Source organism: Eulemur rufifrons, chromosome 23 (genome assembly GCF_041146395.1).
Source record: "Eulemur rufifrons isolate Redbay chromosome 23, OSU_ERuf_1, whole genome shotgun sequence".
NCBI lineage: Eukaryota > Metazoa > Chordata > Mammalia > Primates > Lemuridae > Eulemur > Eulemur rufifrons.
The window spans coordinates 25,197,853-25,205,223 of record NC_091005.1 but is presented as its reverse complement, the minus strand read 5'-3'; positions in this window follow the sequence as shown (position 1 = coordinate 25,205,223).

The window sequence follows — 7,371 nt, the reverse complement described above, 5'->3', positions numbered from 1 at the left end:
TTCTCCCAGCCTCAGTTTTCAGATCTGAGAAAGAGGGACAATTAACCCTGCCCTGCCTACAGGACATTGTTTAAGACAGATGATCTGCCCACCCCCATCCCCTTAATCCCCTCCCCTCCCGCCTCCCGTTCAGCCACACTGGGCTTCTGGATGTTTCTCAACCACGCCCAGCAGCTCCCATCTCAGGGCCTTTGCCCTGGCTGTTCCTCATTGGCCGCTGTTCCCAGACACTGACATGATGAGCCTCTCATTTCCTTCATTTCTTTGCTCAGATGTCCTCTTCTCAGAGACACTGTCCCTGACCACCCTATGCAAAACCACATCCCCACCTGTCTGTCGTCTTGTCGGGCAAATGGACACATTACCCGGCGCAGGTGCAGAGTGGCTTGGGAGAAAGCAATACCTCCGGGGGTCAGGGGGCCTCTTGCCAGCTCTGTGACCTCTCCTTGTTCATAAATTGAGACTCACACCTTCTCTCCGGGATTGTTCTGAGTGCTAAATAAAACCTGAGCCTCCCAGCAAGTGCCTGGCACATAGTAGGTGCTTCCTAAGCCGTCTTCCCTGTCCTGGCTCCTCTTGGGAGTCCTGGGAGAGCCCATCTTCCCTGCAGCGGGGACTGGAGCCGGAAAACCAGCCCATCCTCTACCCAGATCAGCCTCTCGGCGTTTGAAAACTTCCAAGGCAGGAAAACTTTTTTCCCCAGGCCGGCTCAGTCTCGGCTGCCACCATGAAAGCCCCTCCACCTTCCCCCCACGGGCCGCCGTCTAAGAAAAAAACCTCATCTCCTCTGCTCAGATGAGCCCTGTCGCCAGGAAGGGAGGGAGCCGCGCTAAAGGGGGACGCGCTAATGGGGGACGCCTCGGCAGAGGAGAAGACACAATGGATAAAAGAAGAAAGCGCATCCAAACGCGAGTTCTTGTTCTCGGGAAGAAGGGCCAGGCCTGACTTTATAGCAACAGCTTTGAGAGCAGCAGCGGTGGGATTTCACGGCAGCGGTTCCGCGGGAAAATCAATAAGCGAGGCCGCTGTTTGGAGAGGCAGCAAGAAAGGCCACTAACGAGGCCAGATTGTAACAGTTCTGCGAGCAGCCACAATGCTCACCTTACACGGCGCGGCCGCGCGTTGGTAAATAATAAATCACAGCGGCCGGCGGGCGGCGGCGGCGCCGGACAGAGCGAGGCGCGTTTGACTGCAAAGCAGCCCCGGGCCATGAATTATTCACCGCGCCGAGATAAAACGCGGCGGCGGGAGGAGGCGCAGCCCTGCAAACAGGTGCCCGGCGCGGAAATCTGCCTTTTGATTACGAGCCTGGGCTGGGGATGGGCCGGGCCGGCCGCACTGGGGGGCGTCGGCGCTCCGGGCAGGCGCGGGAAAAGCTGGGATTAATCAGGGGCCGCAGCCCACGCCCCGCAAGAGCGTTTTGCCAGACTCCGGGGCTGGCAGCAATTACAGCCCGGCCCGGCAGGGCTGACGGCGAGAGCCCGAGAGGGCGGCCGTGCGTGTGTGCATGCCCGCGGCCATGCGGGCTCTGGGTGGGGAAGCGCGCATGGTGTGAGTATGCCTGCAGTGCGTGTGTGTGCGTGTGTGGTGCATGCGTGGGCGGGGACACCTGCGTGAGTGGTCCGTTTGTATGTACACACAGTGCACTTGTGTGTATATGTACTGTGGTAGCTAGGCGTGTGTGCACATGTGGCATGTGTATATATGTGAACGTGTGTGATTGTGTGCGTATGACTGTACCAACATGAAGGTGTATGGTTATTTCCACACACGTGTGTACATTTGTGTGTGGTGCATTTGTGCATGCTTATACGGTGTGTGTATGGGTATTTCATGCGGGCATGCCTGTGCAGTACATGTGTGTTGACATGTGGTGCGTGTGGTGTGCATAAGCAATATGTGCAGTTATGTTTGCATTTACAGCATATGCAGACATGTATGTGGGCATATGCAGGTTATGTGTTTGTGTGTGCTTATAGCTTCGTGTATGGGGTTATGCATGTGATGGGTTTGTGCATGCATACCTGGTGTGTGTGTGTATATGCGGTGCGTGTGGTGGGTATATGCAGCGCTTGATTGTACAAATGTGCGTGTGTGCATATGTGTGGTTATGCCTGTGTGTGCAGGCACAGTGCATTTGTGTGTGAACATAATGCACGTGTCCATGCCTCCGTGCTTTGTGAAGCTGTAAAGGCTGATGGTGTGCACACGCAATCTGCATGTGCACGAGGCTGCTTATGCACGCATGCATGGAGTATGGAAATAAGTAAAGGGAGGAGGTTGGAAGTATTAAAATGTAGAAGCTTGGAGGTGGAGCTCCTTGGGCCTGGGATCCAGATGTCTGAGGAAGGGCCACGAGTTGGCTGGTGCCGGTGTCTCTGGGCTTGGAGGACGGGCGGCTCCACGAATTGCAGACCCAGACTGCTGGAAAGGCGGCACTGTCGCTGGTGTTGGCGTCTCTGAGGGAGCACGGTGAGGCTTGTTCTACAAGAATTAGAAAAATCGCACACCGGGCTCAGAGGGGAACTGCTGCTGCCGGGGTGAAGCATCACTGGGATGGTGCCCGCAGGAACCACCAGCAGAAGGAAGTAAAGAGGAAGGAGCAAGTTCCTTCCTCCTCCTCCAGCCTCCAGGTCTCCCTCTAGCGATCCCATTGGCAGAGCCCAGCAGGGAGCCGGAAAGGTGGTTTGCAGAGTCCCAGCCCTGGCATCACAGAGCTGAGTCGAGTGCTGAGAGGCAGAAGCCTACGTAACTGTCACTGTCCACCCCCTGGCCACTCAGCACTGCCACTCACCCGTTATGCATAATCGAACTTCCTTCGACTCTGTTTCTGCCTAACTCTGTGCCGTATTTGTAGAAAAACATGTGTCTTCCAAATGAGGAGACACATTCTCAACGGATACTGTATCGTCTCTGGGAGATGGTGACAGGGTAGGAAAAGACGGGTCATCGTGGGAACAATGAGAAGTCCAGACTGACCTTCCTCACTAGAGTCCCCCACACAGAACCTTGCAGAGGGGTCCACAGGCGGCTCGGAGAGAGGTCTGCCCCCTCGCTGGAACACAAAGCTAAGGCCCCGACCTCCGCCCCCAGAGCCAGTTCCATGGGCCCTGAAGGTGGCCAGTGTCTGGGTCCCACGAGTTTTGTCCAGCCATTTGCCCACTCTGACTCTAAGCTCTGTCACTGGTCTCAAAGGGACTGGCCACCTGCCGTGAGAGCCCAGAGAAAGGTGTCGTCCTGAGAGAGCAGCCCGAGCCTAGCGGGATGGCGGCTTCCAAGGCCAGACTTCCTGTCCACTCTGCCACTGCTGGGTGGCTCGTGTCCTGACCCCAGGGGCTCCTATTTAGGATGGACTTGGGAAGTGTGTTCGTGGGTCCCACAGTGGGGGGCAGACCAAGCCTGGTGAGGCCGGGACCCTGAGCCAAGAGGGGGTACCTCAACAGCCCGCCCAGAGCCACCCAGGCCCTGCAGGAGGAAGGCATAGAGACCCTCCCTTCTCTCTTCCTGGCTGGGTTGAGGGCCCTGCTTGCATCCCCGGAATTGGGGCACAGATGCAGAGCAGGCCCACAGAGAGCAGAAATGTTCTCCCCTCACCCCTTCCTGCCTCTGCCCCTGCCTATGCCCAGCCTCCTTCTAATGAAGCCCTTCGTGGTGCAGGGTCACATCTGTCTGTGCCACCTGCCTCACCAAGATTTCTTAGGCCTGCCATGCTTGCCTCAGGGAAGATGTGTCTGAAGGTAGAATGTCAGGCATCTGCAAAGCCGCCATGTGCAGTTGTGCAAGCTGTGCACTGCCAAAGGGCTCCTAGCAAGGGACCAAGTAAGGGCTGAAATCCATCCTGAAATCCTCCTCAAAGTAGGGGAGCCAATATCAAATTCACACAAAGACACTACATGGACTAGTGCTGGTGCCTGATATCAAGGTACACAGGACAAAGGGTGAGTCAGTGCGTGACTAAGCTCCCAGGGGCTGAGTAGTCCTCGCCCACAGAACAGTCTCTGAACAGGAGGGATTCACAGCTATTATCTAGTCCAACACCCCAACCATCTACCTGCTCTTAGCACCAATGAGACCTCAGAGTCCCAGAAAGAAAAAAAGTGAACCCCAGGCCCCAGGGACCTAGAGGCAGAGCGGAGACCAGCCCCCAGGTGGGGGCTCTCCCCGGTCCCTCAGCCCCAGCTACCTGCGGCTCCGGTAGGAAGACAGATGCTCCCATTTTCCTAGGACTCCAGCAGACCTAATAATCAAGCCCAGTCACCTCTGTGTGATTTGGGGCAAATGGCCTAACTTCTCAGTGCCCCAGTTTCCGCCTCTGTAAAATGGGGATAATAATAGCTCCTCCCAGAACCACCGAGAGGATTTAAATAAAGTGACAACGAAATAGCGACCACTGTAGGCAGACTATTCCAAGCGCTACCCGTGCATTAACTCATTCAGCAAGAACCCCTCGAAGTGAGAACTATCAGTAGCCCCATGTTAGAGATAAGAGATCTGAGGCTCAGAGAGGTTAAGTAACTGACTCAAGGTCATGGCTACAGAGGGGTTCGAATCTGAGCCCTTGCACTCTCCACCCACTCCCAAACTGCCTCTCTTAGCTGAGAGAGTATGTGGAAAGCTCCGGGCACAGTGCCTGGCACGTGGTTACTACTCGGTGACTGTGGATGTCATGACAGTTTGGGCATTGGAATGGGGTTATCCCTGGAAGTCACTGTGCTGGCCACGGCTGTGGGCCACCATCAGAGCCCGGCGTCCCATTCTTTCTGGCGCCAGGCTCTGGGTCTGTAGGAGCTCCTGGCCCGATGGCCCCGGCTCTCAGACCCCTGGGCCGCCCTCCCTCGTCAGAGGCAGCTGGAGGTCTGCAGCCTCTGCGTTTAATTAGTTCAACCACTTGCTGGGCGCTGGTCAGGGCATTATCAGCCTGCCTCTGTCTCAAGCCGTGATGGTCTCCCTGTAAGCGGCTTTGGAGAGAGATGGTGGCGAGATCTGAGGCGCAGAAACACATTTTCTCCTGCCTGCTTGCAGATAAAGCCGGGAGAGACCAAGCGGGCTCCTCTCTGGACGAAGGCCTCCAGGCTGTGCGGCAGCGCATAGAAATGACTCATTTCCAGCCAGGCACTTCGGGCCTGTCCGGAACAGCTCCTAATCCCTGGGCCTCTGGTCTCTGAGTGCCACCCGGATGTGATGAGCTTCTGACGGGTGGCAGGGCCTGCGAGGGGAGTGACCAGGGCCCTGGCTGGGTGCAGAGTGGCCCAGAGGTTAGAGGGTATGCTGTGTGGACCTGACCCTCTCAGCTGTTCCCAACTCAGTCAGAGGGGCAGGTGCGTGCTGTTGTCCAGGCCCTCCCAGGCCGGGCAGCACTTTAGGTGGGCGTATTGTCTTTGAGATATGCTGAAATGCTTTATTGCTTTAATAAATGGCATTTTGTAGGTTAACTATTGGTGGTGTTATTGTTTAGCAACAACCTGGCTTTGAACCCAGGCTCCATTACTGACGAGCTCTGTGACCTTTGGCAAGTGCCTTGACCTCTCTGTGCCTCAGGTTTCCAATTTATAAAGCGATGATGAAAATGTGTATTTCATAGGTTGTCGTAAGAATCAAATATATTATTCCCGTCAAGTACCTAGAACGTGGCCAGTGTGGAGTAAATACTCAATATCTGTGAGTTGTCCTTATACTTTTGTGTTTTTTTCACACTATACACTGTATGATAACAGGCCATTTATTATAAAGAATGATGATATATCTCCCCAGGTTGAGGATCTACTGTAGCACCAGTGAATCTGGACAGTGGTTGCCACTGACCCCATGCGAAGAGGTCCAGGGACAGAATTTTTGGAATTAGGGTGCATTGTTCCATGGGATGATGAATCATGGCTGCCTACATCATTGTGCAGGGAAGGATTGGGAAACCTTGTCTGAGCCTGAAAGCAACAAGCAATGTGATTGATTGGTGATGTCTGCCATAGGCATAAGTAGGGCGATAAAGGGTGGTTTAGTTTCCCTTCCCCCAGGAGGGGGCTGCGATGAGATGGGTGCAAGGAGTTTATTTGGAAGGTGATGCCCGGAAGCCTGGTGAGTGAGTGGGGAACGGAGACAGGGAAGACAGGTGTCCAATGGCAAGGGGCAACACTGAGAGGGTCACTGCAGTGGGAACAGGGGCTTGGTCTCTCTGGGGACCTTCTGGAGACTATAGCACATAGCTCAGAATCACCCCACATGGGGACAGTTGCATTTAGTCCCCGATCTCCTTGCTCACTTGTGGAGAGTTGCTCTTCTGGCATTAACTCCTTGGCACCCACAGCCTGCCCTGAATGTGGTCTGAGCACATTCCCGTAGGCAGGAGATTTCCCTTGAGCAGAAAGAGTCACTAAGCTGGAAGATCGGCCAGGAAAGCCTGCAGTGACCTTTGGGTGGGCTGGGACACCTGGTACAGACGCTATAGTGCCCTGTGTGTCACCACGCACTGTAACACCAGAGGAGCGGTCACTTTTGCCTTCCCGCCCCCTTCCTTCCCTCCTTCTTTCTTCATTTTTATTTTTTCCTTCCTGCCTTCCTTCTGCAAACATTTTCTCTGCATCTAGGCCTTGCCAGGCCTTGTGCTAGGAACCAGGAGTAGCAAAATAAATAAAAACTCGTTTCTGCCCTTAGCTGTTCGGTCTGGTAGAAACAGCAGAGACCTCCCGTCTCCCCAGAGGGGGAAAAAGACACCCAAAGCAGCTCATAAATGGTTTCAAGTGGTTCCTTTTCAGGCACTTTCATTTTTAAAAGCAGGGCCCAGGGGCTGAGCTGGGCCTGGCAATTAGAGGCTGAGATTCTGTTTTTGAGAGAAGGGGGTGTGAAGAATACGAACACCTTGGAAAAAGTAAACTTATTAGGTAGAGGAGGATCTTACAGAGTATGAAATTTACAAAAGCTCCATCGAAAGTAACACTAATGACAAGCCACTTTATTGATGTTTAATTCAGAAACAGAAGCTAATGCGAGTGCCCTTCCTTTGGAGGGGGAAGGAGGCAGGCGCTTTTCTTCCTAATAATCTACTTAAACTGAATTTCATATGGGAAATTAATTTGCCTGGAATAAAAGCAAGACATCACTTCAGAAGTAAGAAGTCACCTTGGGTGGGTCCCTCCTCGAAGGGACAGCCCACCACCATCTTCCAAGGATGGAAATCCCCATCTGGTGGACAGGCTAGGGGCAGAGCAGTGCCGTATTTTGGGGTCTTTGGGGGATGTATTAACTTTTTTATTGCTGTGTAACAAATTATACAAATTTAGCAATTTAAAAAGGCAAAACTTGATTATCACACAGTTGTCATGAGCACGGGTCAGCTGTATCCTCTGCTTAGGTCTCAAAAGACCTCTACCAAGGTGT